Source organism: Rousettus aegyptiacus, unplaced genomic scaffold (assembly GCF_014176215.1).
Source record: "Rousettus aegyptiacus isolate mRouAeg1 unplaced genomic scaffold, mRouAeg1.p scaffold_m13_p_3, whole genome shotgun sequence".
Classification (NCBI taxonomy): domain Eukaryota; kingdom Metazoa; phylum Chordata; class Mammalia; order Chiroptera; family Pteropodidae; genus Rousettus; species Rousettus aegyptiacus.
Genome location: NW_023416306.1, coordinates 121,649,322 through 121,671,717, shown reverse-complemented (window position 1 = coordinate 121,671,717; position 22,396 = coordinate 121,649,322). Strand labels below are relative to the sequence as shown.

Genomic DNA, 22,396 nt, shown 5'->3' with positions numbered 1-22,396 from the left:
CCTTTAAGTTAAAGTCTGGCTGCCCTTCCATCTCCCAGTACTCTGGTAGGTGATTCGGTTTAATCTCAGATAAATCTGGCTGGATTCCCCGTCTCTCAGGGGTCATGCCGCGGAAACAGAAAGGTTAGCACACGCACTTAAGTTTCCCAACTCCTAGCACCCCCTGGAAGAGGCGGGAAAGCGCCGCGGCCCGCCGGGCGGCTTGCACCGCGCACATGGCCGGCTGCAGCGCCCACCCCCGAGCCGCGCAGGCGCCTGGAGAGCCGGGACTTGCGGTCGCCGAGAGCGGATCATTCCGCCGCTTTCTTTGTGTGGCTTAGGCTCTGCAAATGGCCTATTTCTCTCCCCTCTGTTAAAAAAGAAAACCAGACCCTTTCGCCCCCTTCCTCCCTCCGGAATGGGTTCGGGGAGTGGGTGGAAGAGGGATCTGGTGCCGAAGGAAGAGGCGGAAAGGATCAGGCGCGGGGTTGCCGAGGGACGGGTCCGGGAGGGATGCTGGGAGCTTTGACTCACTCGCACACCATGTGTCCCTCCGCGCGCAGCACGGGGGACTTTTCGGTGGGGATTTTGGGCGCCGACCAGACGCGGCATTTTCGGAAAATAGCGCCCTGTGCAGCTGAAGCGCTTTGTGTGTAACAGGGCCGCGTCAGCCCGGCCGGGTACGAAGCGCCTTGGGTCGCCGCATCACCTCCTGCTGCTCCCCCGTCGCCGCTCCCGAAGCTTTTCCAGGTCAGTGCGGGTCTGTGTAGGGCCCTGTTACCACCGGATGTGGAAGTTGATCTCTTCGCTGGTAAAAAATAATTCCACTTCCCCCGGAACCCAGATCATCCCCGCGATTTCCTGTTTATTGCATTAAGGCGCCGGGTTTCCGGGGCTCCTGGCCCCGCTTATTCCGCGGGGGTCGGCCGGGTCGGCCTGGGCGCCTGTTCCGCCCGCGCCGCCGCGGCGCATTGTCCGCTGGGCACCTCGCTTCTGGGAGGGGCGGGCAGACATGGTGGCGGCCGCCGCCCCCTCCCCGGCCCCAGCGCGCCGCGGCCTTCCCACCGCTCCTCGCCGGGCTGGTCCCGAGCGGCCGCCCTGGGGTGGGGATGGGGTCGGACCGGGGCGGCAGGGCCTCTGCGGACGTCGGGATGCGGGCGGTGGGCGGGCGAGGGAGGGAGGCAGGCGCCCCCTGGTCTCGGCGCCCACTGCCCCAGGGGGCGCGGGTCTCTTTGTTTGGGCGGCCTGACCGCCCCGCCGGGCTCGCTGGAGCCGAGACGGGGCGGCGGGGAAGGCCGGCTCTGGGCGCGCTATGTTGCGGGGCCCCTAGGGCCGGGAGGCGCTTGGGCGGCAGCGAGAGCGGCGGGTCGGGACAGGGTTAACGGGAGAGCCAGTTCCGTCCCGCGCGGGACTGCCACAGCGACAGCCTCGGCTGCGGGGACTTGAGTCTTGAGGGCAAGAAGCCTGTCACTTCGGATGCTTGGGACATCTGCTTTGAGGACTTGACCGCCGGGATCTGCGGGTGCATGGTTTCGGGAAAGAAGTTGAGAATTTTACCAGGTTATTTTTTCTAGAGCAGTTAATCAGTATGTCTTCAGTGTGTTTCGTTGAAGCTCTCCTACCGTGTTGAATCAGCGTGCCTACCGTCTAAGGTGCATCGTGAAAACTGAAACCAAAGGAATGATAGGCCCGCTTTGTGTGTGTTTTCCCACTTAAGCTTGTTTGCAGTACACATACTCTTGCTTTAAACCTGATTGGATTGTGGCGAGCAGACATCTGTTCAAAGGAGGGGCAGAGACCACAGTGCTTCTGAAGGGGGCTTGGTAATGTGGAAATATTTTAAGTGCTCTCTCCGAACACTGATTTGCTGTCTCCATTCAGGCAAGTTGCTTTCTAAAGTACAGTTTTTATCTGGAAAATGGTTTGATGTAGTCAGTAAAGGATCCTTGCAATTTGCCGTCTCAGAATTAAAGATGCACTATCATACATTATGTAGAAGCTAGTAATCAAATATTCTTTTGCATATAGTTTACTTAATCTTAAATATCGACCCACCCAACTTGGTTTAAATTTCTCACAGACATAACCATCAGCCTTGACACTCCCACTTTCAGACTCATACTTTGAATTTAAAGAAACGAAAGAGCTTTATCTATTTTTTTCTTTTTAAGTATTTTCCCAAAAATAACAAAAATAAGTTCATTGCATGTTAACGTAAGTGACATGTTAGGCAAAAGTGACATCATTTAACATTTGTACAAGTTTTTTTTAAATGTCTGGTTGAATAGACAGAGTCTTAAATCTGCATTCAATCTGTTGTATCACCATGTAACCTCTGGAAAACACTGTATACTCATGTCTTTTTTTAAACTGAGAAATATGTCATTTCTATCCTCAAGTCAAGTCAGGATATTACACCAGATGCATTTTAAAGATAAGGATAAGAAGATTTCTATACTTTTTGTAAAGCTCTAGCTTTTTAAAATTTGGGATTTAGCAGCATAAACATTATGAATAAAGATTGCATAATCCACATGTGATCCTGGAGATTCAGGAGCATTTGAAAATATTTTAAGTAATTAAACCTGATTTTTAATTCTACAACATTTTAATGATGTACACAAGTAAAACGTGCATCTGTTTTAGATAGGCTTGTGAAAACTTTTGTGTAAATGTACTTTTTGAAGATAGGACACTTTTCAAAGCGCTGTAGGAGCTCCTGCATATTTAAAAGGAATCCTGCAGTGAAACCTTTGGGGAAACAATACTTTTATAATAGATATATTTACACTTAGAATTAACTTTGTTATTTAGAGTTGGAGTTCTCTATCTCTGAATTAATCTGGTTTTCTAGGTTGGGGGACAATTATACTGTAAATGCTTGAAAACTTAAATTCATTCTTACTTTGACTTAATGGTTTTCAAATGAAGCTAAATTAAATTCCAGTTGTTTCTGTGAACTCTAGTCCAATTCTCAGTCTGTAGTTTTCTACTGTTCCATCGACAGGAAGCATCTGTTCATTCTTCATGTAATTGTTAGAAAATACCAGGTATATTTTTGATGTTTGCTATTCAAGTGAAAATATCAGATTGGATCTAGGTTTGTCCCCACCTACCCATCTCAAAGATGTATTTATAATGGGCCTCGTCTCCCGTAGAATGGACTTTTTTTTTTGGTCCTTGAGTATCTCATGAATTAGAAATAATAATAGGTAAAGCAAACAAGTCATAAGGAATTAAGGTCATTATGTGAAACCTTTGAATCGAGTTCATTTTAAGGGTGCAGTGTCCCTTTGTAAGTAGCCTTAATGTGGATAAACTCATGATGGCTTCCATCTCTGTCTCTCTCTGCAAATATATAATATGAATTGCTGCTGTAGTATAATTTTTAAAAAATGTGTCATTCTGGAGTTGGTAGACCAGCATGTGGAAAGAACATGGTGTTTTCCTCATTTTACTGGTTATATTATACCTGGGGCATTAGGTCAGCTTTTTAGGTAGTATACTTTTATAAGTGGGAGCTTGTTATCAGTTCTCAGACTTTATATCAGAATTACCTGGAGAGCTAATTTAAAAAACCCACAGAGGCCCAAGCTTAAGTAGGATAGGATCTGGGACACCTTTTCTCAAGTTTCCCAGGTGGTAGATGCTCAACTTTAAAAACCACTGAACTATAGAACATATCAAGAGGACTTTGCATACAGGAAATGAAAAGGAGGAAAGGTTGAAGAAACATGATGTTTGACTCAAAGAAAAGCTCATTTAAGAAATGATAGTCTCATATTTTGAAGTCTGTTGAACAGGTCATCATTTTTGATCTGCCCAGAAGGAACTAGGATCAATGGGTAGAAGTTAGAAGGCAGATTTCAACATTCTTACAAGGAAACTTTATTTAAAACAGTAAAAATATAATGGGATGTTTTGGGTGGTAGGCTTTCTGCTCTCACTGACTTAAAGTTAGGGATTGTCGAGTAAAGGAATTGATGTGCTGAATGAAAATATGGGTCCGGTGTCCTTCAGGTTCTTACAGGCAGATTTTATGAAACATGGTTAGGTTTGCAGGTACAAAAGCAGAACAAAAGCTAATTGAGTAAATCAAGCTGGTTAGCTTAACTGGATCATAGTTTTCATTTCCTTGAATGAAGAGAAATGACTATAAAGTGAGAGAGCTATTTGATGAGGTCTTTAAACCCAGCTGTAATTTGGCAGACTCAAAAGCCTTCTGATGTGGAAACACTCCTTTAAGGGAATTTATCTTGATATAGTAAAGGTACTATCAAATTGGTAGCTGAATTAGTGGTAGAGCCAAGACTTGGATCCAAGCAGTTTGACTCCATAGCCAGTGAGTGATTCTTGATCACTATGATATGAAATTGTGAACAACCTAAATATTTCACAGTGATAGTTAGGCTATATCTTCAGGACAGTAGGGTACTGTCTAGCTATTAAAAAGATTGTAAAGATATGAAAAGATGGCTTGATATATGGAAATGTAAAAACATTTAAAAACAATTTCATTTTGGTTTAAAAAACATTGACACATGGAAGAATATGTGCCACATTGTTCAGTGGTTGTTTCTGAGCATAGGTTTATAGGCGATTATTTTTTCCCCAAGTTTTCTAACTTTTATGAATATATATTGTGTATTGCTTGTAATTTAAAAGATATTAAGATCTTATGCCAATTAAAAATTAAAGAAATTAACATAAGCTGAGTAGTTTGGATTTTATAGTATGCAATTAATGCAAATTAGGAATTGCACATAAATGAGAATTGGCAAGTGCTTGAAATGTTTTGTATTTTAAAAGTCTTAACCATTCTAGAAGTAATTGAATAGAGAAAAATGTCACTGACTCCTACCACCCTATCATAATCAGTTCTCTGTTTTAAGTTTTTTTCAACTTATGTGTAATATTTTAAATTGTATTCATCCTAGCATAGTTAATTCTCTAGTTATGTGATTTTAGGCAATTAATCTTTGCTTCCCTTTCCTCCTTTGTAAAATGGGGATAATTAGAATAGCTCCATCATGGTGGTTGGGAGGATTAAATGAGTTACTGCATATAAAATGAACAGAACAATGTCTAACACATAATTAATAGCTCAGTAAAAGTTAGCGATTATAGGGTCATAAACCACTAAAATCTTGGGGTCTAATAGGTTTTGGAATTAAGATTTTTTTGGGGGGGGGGGATGTAGGTACGGTAATGTTAGTAACCTTTGAACAGAGTCCAGAGCAATATCCCTCTTCAAACATGTTACTATTTTTGCAACAAAAGTATGAACGTTTACACTAAATGAGGTAAATAAGGACTATAAATAGCTTCATGTCAGTTCAAGTAAGGTTTTTACTACCAAATAAGTTATTTTGGGTTTCAGAACTTTTTTGGATTTTGGAACTGTAATTAAGGAACCTGTAGACTATTTACTCAACTTTGAATCTTGTTTTATTTTAATATTAAACACATACCTTTTCATATTATTTAACTTTATAATCCACGATAACTTAAAATTGAAAAATTAGAAAATAACAAAATATTGACTTCCATTTCCTTTCATTAGAAAATATGCTAAATCCACCGATACTGTGATTTTATTGCATAGTGTAGAATTTTGTCCAGAAGAGGTTTGAGGGTTTTAACACAGATAGCTTTTTTTGTCTCATTACACTTGAAGGATGAGACATTTCTACTTTGGTGGTTAACTACAGCAGTGATTTTTTAAAGGAGGTGAGTATAGGCCTCCATGGTACCTCTCTTTAACATACTCCTCTATTCTGTAGATATGGAAACTGAGATAGATATTTACCCTAGGTCATAATATAGAACTGAACATTGGAATTAAGTCACCTCTTCTCATGATAAAGTTATTGGATGTGCAGTCTCTGATATCCAGTCATCCTCTCCCTATCCAAGCAGAGGAAGATGTTTAAAAATTTTTATTAAAGTATAATTGACACACACTATATGAGGTGTACAACATAGTTATTCAACATTTATATATCTTATGAAGTAATCAGGATAAATCTAGTAACCATCTGTCACTGTACAAAGTTATAATGACACTATTAACTATATTCCCTATGCTGTACATCACAACCTTGTGACTTATTTAACTATAAGTTTGTACTTACTCTCCTTTACTTTTTTCACCTATTCCCCCCTGTCTTAACTTCCTCTGTCTTAACTTCACTTAGCATAATACCCTCTAGGCCCACATCCATCTGTCAAGATTTCATTCCTTTTTATGGCTGAATAATATTCCATTGTGTATATATATCACATCTTCATACATCATTGGATACTTAGGTTACTACCATGTCTTGCCTATTGTGAATAGTACTGTAGCGAACATAGGGGTGAATATATCTTTTTAAATTAAAAGTGTCTTAATCTGTTAGAGGTATTAGAAAATACCAGAGATTGGGTAGCTTATAAACAAGAGTTTTTATAAGTTCTGGGGGCTGGGAGGTCCAAGATCATGGCACCAGCATAGCTGGGTTCTGGTGAGAATCCTCTTTCGGGTTGTAGACCTCTGTGTTGTATCATCACATAGTGGAAGGAGCAAGGTAGGTATCCTTGGGTCTGTTTTATAGGGGCACTAATCTCATTTATGTTAATTTTCATGACCTAATCACCTCTCAAAGGCTTCACTTTCTAATACTGTCACTTTGTCATTAGGTGTTCAACATTCAAATTTGAGGACTGGCGTGGGTGGTGGGGAGGGATACACACATTCAGACCATAGGAAACCGTAGGTATATAGGTGAATGATCTAAAAAGTTTCCCTTACATCTTAACTGGCTTGTGTGAACTCTGATCTTTGCCCATGTGATTTCTCCACCTTTTTTCCTTTATCTATTCTGTTCATAGGGACCCTCAACTTCTCTCCTTTAGCTTATTTCTGTATACACTGGATATAGCCTGAACTTGACATGAGTCACCTCTTTCATATTTATGAGGCTCCTATTGTCATATCTTTCTACCATCTATTTTCTCTTTTTCCTCAAAGGTTGCAGTGTATTTATGGAGGAAGGTGGGTAATTAGGATTTTTTTTTTGGTCACTATAAATTTATTCTTAACAATTCCAGTGGGCCCTTGCTACTCCTTGACAATTATTTTATAAATCTCATATTTTCTGTTGTCTCATATCTTTTCTCTCAAAAGATGCCATTGAGTTCTACTTAACTGAAAATGAAAATATAAGTACATGCTTGCTCATTTTTTTTTCGTTGTCACCATGACAAATCTCTCTTTCATCTTATTTTGTAAATTGAATGAAAATGGAATGTTTTGCTTTTCTAGGAATCTTGCTGCCACACTTTCCTTCCTTCTGATCACTTCGATCATTACTTGGAATGGTTATTTCTCTCTGCTTTCAAATATGTATAGACTTCTATATTTTGGGAGAAAAAAGTCCACTTTGATTAACTATTGCTTCTGTTCTTTCCAGCTATCTCCTTTCTTTTTTAGTTCTTAGTTTTTTTTTTTTTTTTTGAAAAATCTTGGTTAAAATTGCTGCCCTTAGGTTTTTTAAATTACTTCTTTTGTATCTTGCTGCAATTTTCTAATGTTATATTTAGACTATTGCTTCAAGGGACATCCTTACCAATAGTATTGGCTTCATCCTGATTTTATTCAGCCAGAATAATATATATATATATTATATACACACACACACACACATACATACATACATATATATATATATACATATATATATATATTACTACAGTCATGGGCCATTTAATGGTGGAGATAGAACTGTTAGACCTTTTCATCATTGTGTAAATGTAGAATGCACTTACACAAATGTAGATGGTATAGCCTACTATACACATAGGCTGTCTAGTTTAGCCTCTTACTCCTAGGCTACAAGTCTGTACATGTGTTACTGTACAAAACAACACAAGATTAAATCAAGCACAAGAGAAAATTATGCAATCAAGAGACGATAAACACGAGATGTATGATGAGGCTTCTGGCATAACATGGCATACTGTTTGACAGCAAAAAAAAAATTTCTAAATACAAAGAGTATACTCAAAGTGTAGTATAGTAAATATATAAACCAGTAACAGTTGATTATTATCATTTTTAATTATGCACGATACATAATTGTATGTGCTATAGTTTTATACAACTAGCAGTGAAGGTTTGTTTACATCAGCATCACCGTAAACACATGAGCAATGTGTTGTGCTACAACATTAGGACTGCTATGCTGGCAGTAGGTGATAGTTGAATTTTTCAGCTCCACTATAATCTTAGGCAACCACCGTTGTTTATGAAGTCTCTCGTCAACCGGAATGTCATCATGCAGCACATGAATGTATTGATTTCCACTTAGGCTTCTTAACATTCTTTCCTTGGCTTTCATAGTACTGTGCCATCCTGGTTTTTCCTTTTTTACTACTACTATTCTGTTTTTTTGTTGTTGTTTCACGATCTTAGCAGTTAGTCCTCTGCTCCTCGCTTTTGTCGTCTCAGGTGGTTGCTTTATATGCTTATGACTCCTAAGTGTCTACTCTCCAGGTTTTTATCTCCAGTGGTTTACCAAGTATTTCCCTTGGAAGTCTCAAGGAATTTTTATCACTTTTAGATTTGTTATTACCCAACTTCCAACCTGCTCCATTTTCTTTGTTTTATTATCATCATGCTTAAAACTTCAAGTTGTCTGTGATATATGTTTCTTTATTTCTCATATCCATCGATCAGCACAGTTCTTTAGATTACTCTTTACTGGATCTGTTTGTTCTGGGATTCTTCATTGCCTATTATTTGCCTTTTCTTACTTTAGTCTCCTTTCTCCAAGTTCATCCTGCTTATGGCTGCCAGAATAATCTTTCTAAAACACTTTTTGAATCCATTGCTACTAAATTTAAGGAGCCCAAGGAGGGAACATGTGGTATTGACCTTTGCACACTCATTTTGCCAGGCAAAGTGAATTGAACTTGTGCTTAATAAAATGTTGGAATGGATAACCCTTTGCTCAAAATGTTGAATGACTCCCAGTTGTCTGCAGAATAAAGTCCAAACTACTTTCTGGCTTTCAAGCCTTTTTCATATTCTATTCTGCTTCTTCGACTTTATTCTTAACATTATTAAGCTAGTATTTCCTCTGTAATATACCATGTTCAGGCACAGCTCCATGTGTTCTTCCTTTTCCTTTTCCTTTTCCTTTTCCTTGTCTGTCAGAGCCTATTCAGAAATGTTTGCCCTGTGCCAGGCGCTGTTCTAATCTCTGGTGTTATATTAATGAGCAAAACAAGACAAAGTCTCTGTTTTTGTGGAGCTGACATTAGGGATGGGGAGGAGGAGGGGCACTGTAAACAAATGTCAGGTGGTTGTGAGTGCAATGAAAAGGAATACAACTGGATAAGGGGATAGAATGGTGGGAGATGGTTGCTATTTTAGGTGATAGGGAAAGCTCTCTGGGTGTCCTAGAATAAGGGAGTTAGCTATGCAGATATTTAAGTGAAGAGCTTTCTAGGCACAGGAAACAACATGTACAAGACCCTAAGGAGAGAACAAATTTGGCTCATTTGAGTAATTACTGAGACTGAGTAGTTAGAGCAGAAGAATAAGAGGGAGTGATAGATTAGAGAAGTAGTACACACTTCACATGGTTCAATCTTTCATTGACAAAGTCTGGACTGCATCATTTTGCTTGCTAATTTAAAGTTTTTTCTGAACCCGTATAACTATGAAAGTGGCTTTCAAATTATTTTTTATTGTGACCCATTCACAGTAAATTATTTTATATCATTACCGTATGTACACATTGGTGTGAATGTGTGTGTGCACTCATATATATAACTGGAACATATTCATGCAACTTTATTATACTTGATATATGCCGATTTTTTTAAAATGTTGGCTTTAACCCACTAAAATGATTTCACAGTCTGTTAAGGGGTCATGACCCACAGTTTTAAAAACACTGATTTATGGTATCTATCTACTTATAAAAAGTTGAACTACATACAGATTACTTTTTAAAAATCACATATTCTTTCAGGTTGTAAAATATTTTCAGTTAAATGTTGCAACTTCAATTTTTGTGTGTGTAATTTTTTAGTATTAACTGTAGGGCTGAAGAGAGAGGACTTGTTTAATTTAGCAAATAGCTACTGAGTGGGACTCTAGAAACTGCTAGATACTAACGTATACATAAAATTAGATAAACCCTGCCTGAATTTCTGAGGCTTATGGGAAAGGAGAGCTTATAAACTAATCATTGACAAATATGGCGGAATCCAAATATTAATGGAAGTAGGTTCAGAACACAATGAGAGTAGATAAATGATTATTTTTGCTGAGATCAAGGGGAGCTTATTGGAGGAGGTAATGTCTGAACTGAGTTTTGAAGGAAGAATATGAATATTGGGTCAGGTAAATTGGGATTAGACAAAGATTACTCATGCAGAATAACATAAAGGAATGGTATCATGAGATAGAATAGTACATAAGAGTCATTATAGATAACTGAATTGTTGGAGTATAAATCCAGGGGGGAAGTGGTGAGTTGATGAAGCTGCAGTGAGGCATGGAACAGATCCTTAAAGGTCTGAAATGTAATCACTTATTCAATGATTTTGCAATTAGGTGAAAATTACATATATTCAGAATTATTTGTGGGAAGCTGCCATGTGGGAAATAGAAATATCATCTCTCAATAAGTCCAGTATGGCCAGTTTTTCCTCTAGTGATGAAACAGCTCTGTTTTCTCTGTTGTGCCCTAGAGGACGTTGACCTACATTTATAGAATATGTTGTACCAAAAAAGTCTTTTTAAACATTAAACTTTTACCCATTGCAATGTGAAGTTCACTCTATAAGAAGCATTTGAGAACTGAGACCTACTGAAGAAATGGGAAATTCACAATTCTGGCTAATTTTGGGACTTGTGTTTTGAAGTAGAATGGTAGGTGGCCAACTACTTAAATTATTTTTCACTTCAAGTTAAATACAAATGGTTAGATCCTGTGTTCTGTAGGTAATTGGAATACATGATTATATCTATGTTTTAGAAAGATATTTTGATAAATTTGACCATAGTTTAAGACTTTATGACAACATTCAAATTATAGAAATTTAGACTGAGAATATCTGCAACATACATAATAAACCAGAAAGATGTATAATATACTCCTACAAAGAAATAATGACATAGAAAAATAATTAAAGAATGTGAACAGGCAGTTTCAGAAAAGGAAGCATAAGTGGCCAACAGACATTTGATAAGATATGCAATCTTGTTAGTAATTTGAGAGATACATATTAAATTTTTTTTAAAACTCGTCATACAGTCAAAACTTTAAAAGGCTTGGTAGTATTAAGAGTGGCTTATATATAAGGAAATAATATTGTTAACTGTTGTTGGGAGTGTAATTTATATAGTTTGGAGGTATAAATTGGTGTGGATAGTTTGGTAGTTATCTATTAATTTCAAATGCTATTCCCAACGTCCATTTTCTACATTAGAGGAACAGTTCTATATGTGCATAAGGAGGCAGATAAAAGTATGTTTATTGCAGCATTGTTTTTAATAGTAAACAACTGGAAAAATAAGCAAAATTGGTCATAAGTAAATTAGTATATTTATACTATGGAATAATTAACAATTTTTAAAATGAATAAATTACATATACTGTTGAGTGATACATTGTAGAGTAGTATATACAGAATGATAGCATTTATATAAAGAAAAACCCAGATCAATACTACTATTTTTGGGGGTGGTGGGTATGTACATATATATGCCTGCAAATGCAGAGAATATGGTCTGGTAAGATAAATAGTAAACTGATAATAGTGGTTAACCCTTAGGTTGTGGATAAAGGATTGGGTTTTGGGAGTAGAGATAGGGATGATCAGAGGAGACTTTAGTCTTTTCAGTAATCTTTAACATTTTAAAATTAGCTATTATATACTTAAAAACTCATTAAAAAAATAGTGATCATTTTGACAATTGAATGGACAATGATTGGGGAAAGAGGGAGACCATTTAAGGGGTTCTTCATTAATATAGGATTAATAATACAGTGATAAAGACAATGGTAAGATAAGGACATTTAAAAATGATGTGAGGGCAATTTGACAATATCTGTCAAAATTACAATTGTTTTTGCCTTTGTCCCAATAATCCCACTTCAAGGAATTCATCCTTACAGTTATACAAAATGAAATGATACATCTACAAAGTTACTAATTGCAGTGTTTATAATAGCAGTAGTGTCCATCTATCGTAAACTAAAGCCTGTCCATACAATAGTATACTAAGCAGCTGTACAAAAAATGAGGAAGCTCTCTATGAACTAATAGGAAAAGATCTCCAGGATGTGGTAAGAAAAGCAAGTGCAAAACAGTATGTAGTAATGTTGTCTTTTGGTAATTATAGAATACTGGAAGGATACCCATGAAACTAGTAAAAGTGATTACTTGTGGCTGGGAGGAGGGTAGGAGTAGTGTAAATGCTTCCATTGAGACTTTTCAATGTATACATTTCTGTGTTTGGATTTTTGAGGTCTATGAAAGAATTGCCTTAAAAAAAAAAGATGTGAAATAGACCCTATAGGACTTGATGACCAACTATTTGTAGAGACACGAGGAAGAAGAAGGAGTTGAGGATTTCTCCTAGATTTCTGATTTAGAAGGTGAATTGGGTGATAGCATCATCAGGGAATACAGGAGGAAGATTAGGTTTTAGTATATGTGTGGGAAGTTCTGGACATGCCAATTGATGAATACTTACTCCTTTTTAGTTCTCGTGTGTAATTTACATACGCTAGATATGGAACTTGAGCTTATCTTAAACATGAATATTAAATGGTCATTAATATATATTTTTTATCCTTAGAGACATTTATATTCTAGGTTTTATGGAAAACAGCTTTGTAATATAATTTGACAAATAGGGACATTGGTATGCACAGATAGAATGTAGATAGAGAAATAGCAATTGTATATCTGATGAATAATAACTTATATGGAATGTAGGAACTTGATTTAGCAGGATGGTTCCAATTTAATTATGTCTTTTGGTACCTGAAATTCAAAGAAATAAAAATAGCTTTGAATAACGAAGTGATCTTTAGGATAGATGAGATTATATTGTAAGATTTAAAATGTTATTAAAACTGGGACATTTATAGTAGAGCATAAAAGTATTATATATATATGTGTGTATGTATATAAAGTACATTTGGGAGTAGCTGTATATAAGACAAAGGTTTACCCTAATGGATGAAAGAAATCACAACATTGTAGGCACTGCCTTAAACAATCTCTTCCTATATAATTTGGGGTTTAAAATTTATTTGAGAGAGTTACAGTTCAGAATCCGATTTTTAAGGTCTTGATTTTTCTGTATGACTTTTACTTGATTATATTTGGCTAGAGTCAGAAAAGTAAAAGAAGAGCACAGATAAAACACATGTCAGGACTTGCAAATGAAATTTAGTACTTTTTTAGATTTATGTTAATGAAGATTTGGGTGTGGAATAGGAATAAAAAAGCTGTTAAGTAATCTTGAGATTAAAAATTTTAACCATTATATTGGAAGAGAAAATGTTTCATTGGCAATAGGTTTTTTTTTAATGCTTTAAAAATTACAAATATAATGTTATATATAGACTCCTGTAACAGTTGGAGATGATCTTGTTTAAGTAAGGGTGAAATTGTTAATGTCACATCCAGCCTGTGCTTACTTCTTTACCCATTGCTTTTCTCAGTACTGTCATCCTCTTTAGCTGGATTGGGCTGGGCTACAGTTTGGGGTTGGATGGACTCTTGCCTCATATATCTTTGAAGTGTCTATTTGCATGAAAGGATAGTAATAGCATAGTGTATATAAATTAACTTTAATTGAAGTAGCATTTAATTAATGGTCTCAGTCAGGGGTGATTTTGCCCCCAGGGGACACTCAGGGATATCTAGAGACATTTTTTTTTTAATGTCATAAAATGGGGTAGAGGAGAGTGCTATTGGTTTCTACTGGGTAGAGAAAAGGGATGCTGCTAAATATCCTACAATATACAGGACAGTTTCCCACAACCAAGAACTGTCAGGCCCAAAATGTAAATAGTACTGAGGTAGAGAAACTCTTGGTTACTTGAATGCCAACTGTGTGCAGCACTGTTCTAAAGTAATTATGAGTACAAATTACACTAAAGTCGTGTTTCTACTGGAAGAAATTTGTAACCTAGCTAAAGCATCTCAAACTTAACAAGCCTATGGTCAAATGTTTGACCCACCCTATTCCGCTTTGCAGTCTTTATTTTAGCAAGTAATCCCACTTTTCACCAAGTCGTTCAGGCCAAAAACCTAAATGTTATTGTTCTCTTTTTCTTGTGCATTGACATGTAATACATCAGGATGTCCTGTTAGCTCTACTTCAAAATATGTCTTGCATCTAGGTAATGGTGGACTAGTTTATTTAGACCAGTCCTCTTTTTGAGAAAAACTTAAAACACTGGCTGGATAAGATAATAAAATATAGGAATCTAGAAGAAAGCCTAAACCAAGAGAAGTTAGCATACTACCTGAGAACTGAAGCCACTTTTGACCTGAGTATGTTTGCTGATATCAAGAAATTTTGGTTTCTGATCATCAGCCTTTGGGTTAACACAGACAAATCAAGACTCAGAGCTCACCCAGCATGTGGACATGTAAAGGCTTATAAGAGATCCTTCCCTATTAGGCTTGGAGTTGTATGTCTATATCTGAGGGGTAAAGATGAACCACAACTAACCCCTGTTCCCCTTTCATTGTCTGCTTTCTGGCTAAATATCAAGGGATTTCAAGGAAAGTTGTTTTGGTATTAGCAGAACATGAGGAAAAGAAAGAAACAGAAGTCTCCATAGTTATGGCCATGGCCTAGCAAGGTAAGGGAACCTTAAGCCATGACTTAACTTAGGTTGGTCCCTGACTGGTAGTGCCTCTCAGGTGCTTGGCAGAAGCAAATGCAAATATTCCTTTGAGGAATGCTCCTTTATCTTAGGCCACCCCACAAATAGTTTTTCAAGGACATTGAATATCATGTAGTTATAGATAGCCAGACATACAAGGAGAGAAGGAAACATGGGCAAGAACCAGCAGAAAAAGATTTTCATAAGCATCATGTATTAGAATTAGAAGACACATGATAAAACAACCATTCTTACTGTGTTTACAGAAATAAATGACAAATTTGAAGACGGCATATAAGAAACTAAAAAAAGTGGCATTGTAGATTTGAAAAAAATACAACTGCTGAAAATAAAAAATATAGTAACCTAATTAAAATTTTAGCCTTGTAATTTACAGCAGGTTGGACACATCAGAAAAAAATATTGAACTGGAATATAGACCAGACAGAATTATCCAGATGTAGTTTCAAGGCAAAATAGTGGAAAATAGAGAAGACAGGGTAAGAGAAAGGGAGCATGGAGTAGAAAGGTCTTATTTGGAATTTCAGAAGAAGAGGAGAGAGAAAATGGGACATTGCAAGATATGATGGCTAATATTTTCCAGAACCAGTGAAAGATACCAAACTGGGATTTAAGAATCCCACCATATCCTAATTAAGATAAATCCACACGTAGACATATCATAATGAAATTTCAGAAAACCAGTGACATAAAGAAAAATCCTCAGCTGGAGAAAAAGATAACCATCAAAGGAATAAGAATTACGCTAAGATGACTTCTCAACAACAACAGTGGAAGTCATAAAATAGTGAAATGATGTCTTCAATATGAAATGAAAATGCTTGCCAACCTAGAATTTTATACCTAGTGAAATATCTTTAAAGAATGATGATGAAACAAATATTTTAGACAAAAACCAATTATTATCAACATCTCACCCATTAAAGATAATTTAAACCAGCACTGTTCAGTAGACATTTCTGTGAAGATGGAAATATTCTTTATCTGTGTTGTCAATATTGTAGTTATAAGCTACATAAAACTTGAGCACTTGAAATGTGTCTAGTATTGTTGAGGAACTGAATTTTTAATTTAGCCACATGGGCCATAATAGTGCAATTCTAAAGGATATACTTCATGCAGAATGAAATTGATACTACATGGAGGAATAAAATATATGAAAGGCTGAAAATTGAAAAATGAAACATTTGGAAAGTGAAAGTGGATATTGACTATACAACAGTAAAAATAATGAATTAGAAGACAAGGTAATAAAAAAGGTGTATAATGAGGTTTTAGATTCTAAGGTCCTTGTATTACCTAGGAGGGTAAATTTTAAAAATCTGTATATGAAAAGCTTTAAATATATAAAAGGAGAGTATAATGAACCCCCATGAATTCATTACCCAACTGAAAAATTGATCAACTTATGACTAATCTAGTTTCATATACCCAAATTACTTTAAAAATCTCAAGTATCACATTATTTAATCCATAAATATATTTTTATTTCTAAAAATATATAAACAAATTATATCAGTATATTTAGAAAAATATCAACATAATTCCGTAATATTATGTATTTAGGCAGTGTGCACATTTCCCCAGTTATCTCCAAAATGATTTTTTAAGACAATTTTTTAAGGGTAGCTTTAGGTTCACAGCAAGATGGAGGGGAAAGTACAGAGATTTTCTGTACACCATCTACCTCCGTCATCAGTATCTTACCAGAGTGGTACATTTGACTTTTGAATTGTGGAAATATTTTATACATTGAAAATTACAATGAAATGAAAATGAAAACAATCCCTAAAATTGAGAATAAGCCTGAACAAATGAACCTATGTTTATATCAAAAAAGTTTTTTAAATTCATGAAGGAAAACACCATCTCAAGTGACTTGAGCTCAACACTAAGTGACATATGCTAAGGACAAAAAGAACTAAAATCTTAAATTTCATTCGTTTAATTGCTAGTTGTAATGTTGGTGTTTTTATTTTTTACACCTCTTGATATATATTGTAGGATAAAGCCAATAGATTTTTGTGCTTATTTGTTAGGAGCCTATAGAGATGCATGTATAAAATCAAAGAAGCTAAGCAAAAAATCTGATAGTGTTGAACTTCAATTATAAATGTCAATATGAATTTATGATTCAAAAAACATCTTTTAAAGATTTTTAATATTAGTTTCAAGTATACAATACATTGGTTAGACATGTGTATAGTTTATAAAACGATCGCCCTAATTGCTCTTTCTCTCCCGTGGCTCTCCACCTAGCCGTTACATTATGCTAACTGCATTCCCTATGCCGTGCTCCCCATCCCTGTGAACCTAAATTACTTTAAAAATCTCAAGTAACCCTCTATCAACTACTAATTTGTATTTCTTTAACCCTTCACCCTTTTCTCCCAGCTCCCCAGCACCCCTTCCCCTCTGGCAGTCACTAGATTGTCCTCTATAGAGTTGTGAGTCTGTTTTTAATTCTTTTTGTTCCTTAGATTCCACATATAAATGATATCATATGGTATTTATCTTTCTCTGACTTATTTCACTTAGCATAATAACCTCTAGATCCATCTATGTCATTGCAAATGGTAAGATTTCATTTTTTTTTTTGATTGCTGAGTAATATTTCATTGTATATATGAACCACAACGTCTTTCTCCAGTCATCTGTTGATACGGATTTAGGTTGCTTCCATACCTTGGATATTGTAAATTGTGCTGCCATGAACATAGAGGTGCATAGATCTTTACTAATTAGTGTTTTGATTCTCTTTGGATAAATGCTCAGAAGTATAATTGCTGGGTGAAAAGTTATATCCATTTTTAATTTTTTGAGAAACTTGACTTTTCCATAGTGGCTGTACTAATTTGCAATCCCACCAACAATGTATGAGGGTTCCCTTTTCTCCTCATCCTCACCAACACTTGTTTTTTGATTTATTGATGATAACCATTCTGACAGGTATGAGGTGATTATCTCATTGTGGTTTTAATTTGCATCTCTCTGATGGTTAGCGACTTTGAGCATCTTTTCATATGTCTTTTAACTATCTGTATTTCCTCTTTGGAGAAGTATCTTCAGGTCTTCTGTCCATTTTTAAGTTGGATTCTTAAGTTTGTCTTTTGTTGTTGAGTTGCAAGAGTTATGTATTTTGAGTATTAACCTCTTATCAGATTTATCATAAGTGAATTTCTTCTCCCATTCGGCCGGTTGTCTTTTCATTTTGTTGATGGTTTCCTTTGCTGTACAAAAACTTTTTAGTTTGATGTAGTCCCATTTGTTTATTTTTAATTTTGTTTTCCTTGCCCGAGGAGATAAGACTGAAAATAAATTTCTAGTAGCAATGTCAGAGAGATTACCGCCTACGTTTTCTTCCAGAAGTTTTATGGTTTCAGGTCTTCTATTTAAGTCTTTAATCCATTTTGAGTCTATTCTTGTATACGGAGTAAGAAGGTAATCCAATTTCTTTTTTTTTTTCATGTGTCTGTCCAATTTTCCCAGCACCGTTTACTGAAGAGACTGTTGTTAGTTATTGTATGTTTTTGCTTCCTTTGCCATATATTAAGTGAACATACGTGAACATACAGGTATGGTTTTATTTCTGGGCTCTCAGTTCTGTTCCATTGGTCAATGTATCTGATTTTATGCCAGTATCATGTTGTTTTGATTATGTAGCCATGTAGTATAGTTTGATATCACGTAGTGTGATACCTCCAACTTTGTTCTTCTTTCTCAAGATTGCCATGGCTATCCGGGTCTTTTATAGTTCCATATAAATTTTGGGATTACTTGTTCTAGCTCTTTGAAAAATGCCATTGATATTTTGATAGAGATTGCAGTGACTCTGTAGATTGCTTTGAGTAGGATGGCTATTTTAATGTTGATTCTTCCTACCCGTGAGCATGATATATGCTTCCATTTATTTGTGTTGTCTTCAATTTCTTTTTCCAATATAATTTTCTGAGAACAGGCCTTTTACCTCCTTGGTTAATTTGATTCCCAGGTACTTTATTGTTTTTGATGCAATTGTAAATGAAATTGTTTTCTTAATTTCTCTTTTTAAAAGTTCATCATTGATGTATAAAAATGCCACTGACTTCTGAACATTAATTTTGTCTCCTGCTACTTTTCTTAATTCATTGATGATTTCTAACGGTTTTTTGGTGGAATCTTTAGGGTTTTCTCTCTCTCTCTCTAGTAGTATCATATCATTGGCAAATAACAAGATTTTTACTTTTTCCTTTCCAATTCAGATGCCTTTTATTTCTCTTTCTTGTCTTACTGCTGTGGCTAAGACTTCCAGTACAGTGTTGAAGAGGAGTGGTGAAAGTGGGCATCCTTGTCTTGTTCCTGATCTTAAGGAAAACACGTTTAGCCTTTCCCCAGTGAGTATAATGTTAACTGTAGGTTTGTCATTTATAGCCTTTATTATGTTGATATATGTTCCCTCTTCCCACTTGCTGAGAGTTTTTATCATAAATGAATACTGGGTTTTGTCAAATGCTTTTTCTGCATCTATTGACATGATCATGTGGTTTTTATCTTTTGATTTGTTAATGTGGTGTATCACATTAATTGATTTGTGGATATTGTACCACCCTTGCATCTCAGGAACAAATCCAGCTTGATCCTGGTACAGGATATTTTTAATGTGTTGCTGAGTTTGGTTTGCTAATGTTTTGTTGAGGATTTTTCCATCCGTGTTCATAAGAGATATCAGCCTATAGTTTTCTTTTTTTCGTAATGTTTTTGTCTGGTTTTGGAATCTAAGTAATGGTGGCCTCATAGGAGTCTTCCATCTTCTTGCATTTTTTTGGAATAGTTTGAGAAGATTAGATGTTAATTCTTTAAATGTTTGGTAAAATTCACCTATGAAGCCATCTGGTCCAGGACTTTCGTTTTTTGGGAGGTTTTTGATTACTGATTCAATTTCATTGGTGGTATAAAAAAAAAATCTAAATTCTGTGCAAATGTATATTTCTTTCTTAGCTCTATCCATTGTAAAGACCTAGAAACAAGTGTATTACTTTGGTAGATATGAGTACTTCTGTTAACTCTACTTAGAATCTAGAGTTCCTTGAATAAATGACTGATTTCAGGACTGGGGCAGGGAACATATAGAATGAACCTGGGACATCTTATGCCAGAAGTGGGAAAGCTTTTAAAGACATAAAAGCCAACCTGAAGAAGCTCTGGTTGGTCAAAATTGGGACATTTTGAACATCAAAAAGAACAAGAGTACTTTATTGAAACAACATATAACAATAAAAGGTAAAAGAAATGGAGATGGTTGTTATACCTATTCTTTACTCTGAAAATTGGTGATTAAACATTTGAACTGCTTTTAGTAGAAATTACTACAGTTAATGGCATGACAAGTCATAAATATAGAAAGAATTACAGAAAGTCATAACTTGTTATAACCTGTTATAAAATAATTGACTGTATCAGGATCGTTAATGGATGCCAAAATTGTTAGGCAGAAGGTTCATTGGGAATTAGATATTCACATGATGCCAAAGTAACATTCCACAGAGTACCAATTGGTCTCAAAGTAAAACAGTATAACTTTACAGTGAGAGGATCAGACTATCACCAACCTAGTTATTAATTTTAGTATCAATAAAATGAACCAAAAAATATGTGCTTCCTGATATGATTCAGTATCATATACATATAGCATCAACTATGAAATATTTTTGTCCAAAATTTACAATACAAATTTAGCCAACTTTAGACTAACTTCAGTTTATAAGAATATGGGAGATGAAGAAATTAAGTACTTCTTGAGAAAGCAATCAGAAAAGTCCAGAATGTGAGCTACCAATGAACTGGTTATTTAATGTCATGGGAGAGAAAATCAATGTAGGGTAGATGGGGGAAAGGGAAATTGCCCTAGAATAAAAATAATTTAGAGATTTAATGACCAGATGTCACATGTCAGTTGTAAAGTACACTTTTAACTCATTTCCAGTTTGGGAAAAGAAGTGTAGCTCACTGCCCGCATTAATTTTACATAAACATGCTCTTTGAGGCCAAAGCAAATCTGTCTGGTTTTCAGTGTGAAAATAAAATATAAAAACTGTCCTGGGAGTTATTTCTAAACAGAACTTGTCTCTAATTCTAATGTAACAGAAATGTATACATAAATCAGATTCACCAGATGAATCTTGGGCTAATAACTGTTGGAGAACAATGTTAAATGCATAGGAATGTTGCGTTTTCTAGGATTTGACATTTTCAGCAATTGAGAATTACTGTATTTTGTAAATGGAGCTACCACTACTAAAAACAGAATGCTGCAAGTAGAACGATGTCACTTATTTCTCAAGACTATAAATATACTGGAGTGATGCGAAAATAATAATAAAAGCGAGATATTTTATGGAAAACTTTGATGGTAAGGTTAAGACTGTAATCAGTGAGTTATCTCAGAGTAAACGCTGCATCCTCAAGTGTCACCGGCGAATGTTCTTGGGGCAAGTGGGAAATGTGTTAAGAAAGTAGTAGGATGAAGTAATATGGCCAGCTTTTAATTTAGAATGTAGATGCATATACTTTTTATAAAAAATTGTATAATAAAACCTTAAAAATACTTTTGTTGATGGATGCTTGTGTGTAGTTCCTTTTTCCTATTACAAATAATATTTATACAAGTATTCTTATACATGTTTCCTCTCCTTGTGTACATGTTTTAGAGTACACAAGGAAATAGGTTAGCTTCCCAGCAGTGGAATCCTTGGGTCACAGAGTAGGCACATCTTCAACTCTACTAGATATTGATAAATTGTTCTTAAAAATGGTTGTACTGTTGAGACTTTTTTGACAAGAGAATCATGAGACATACATCTTCCTTACCAAATGGTGAATTCTTTGAGGGTAGGTGCTATGTAGAGACTCACTTATAGAAAATGAAATTTTATTTTAGGGAGATTGCCTGGCAGCAGTATGGAGAAACTAGAGTTAAGTCAACTAAGAGGCTATTGTGATGTTTAAGGTATGAGGCAATGGATGTGTAAGACTAGAGGGAGTGGAGAGGAAGGGATGAGTAGAAATCTTGGAGAGAGAAAAGATCAAAATGTATGCATTCTTACTGTTGGGCTGGATATTGATGGTTCACTGTTGTGACTTCTAACATCTAGCAGTTTCTTGGCTTCACTTTATAGTAAAAAGGTGAGTTAACACTTCTCTGATTAATTCAAAACCATCTGCTGGCCTGCTTCCAGTAGAGTTTATGTCTCTTCAGTTTTTTTCCTAGTACTTTCTTCCTTATTTCTAAATAACATCCTATGCTATTTTTTTGATTTTTCTATTTTAGATCTTGACTTTCTACTTATAAAGATGAAGCTTTGGCTTTCTTAAACCAAACCACCTGTATGCATAATTTTTTCCTTGCCCTTTATCTTTTCAATATAATTACACTGAAAATTTTGCTTACATTAGTATTCAGCAGTGGTCATTACAGCCCTGGAACTACTATTCTTTGCTAACCCATG

The 22,396-nt window shown here is 35.9% G+C and overlaps 1 protein-coding gene across 5 annotated transcripts in view; it reads left to right on the top strand.

Moving 5' to 3' along the window:
- The first annotated feature begins 516 nt into the window (after positions 1 to 516).
- Positions 517 to 22,396, top strand: part of GABPB1 (GA binding protein transcription factor subunit beta 1) — a 55,623-nt gene continuing 33,743 nt past the window's right edge. The window contains exon 1 of one of the 5 annotated variants that reach the window (XM_016128623.2): positions 517 to 729. The gene's annotated coding sequence lies outside the window, so the exon portion shown is untranslated. Of the gene's footprint in view, positions 730 to 1,381; positions 1,861 to 19,262; positions 19,286 to 22,396 lie in introns of those variants that run through there. The other 4 variants (XM_016128616.2, XM_016128618.2, XM_016128617.2 and 1 more) reach the window with 4 other exon arrangements.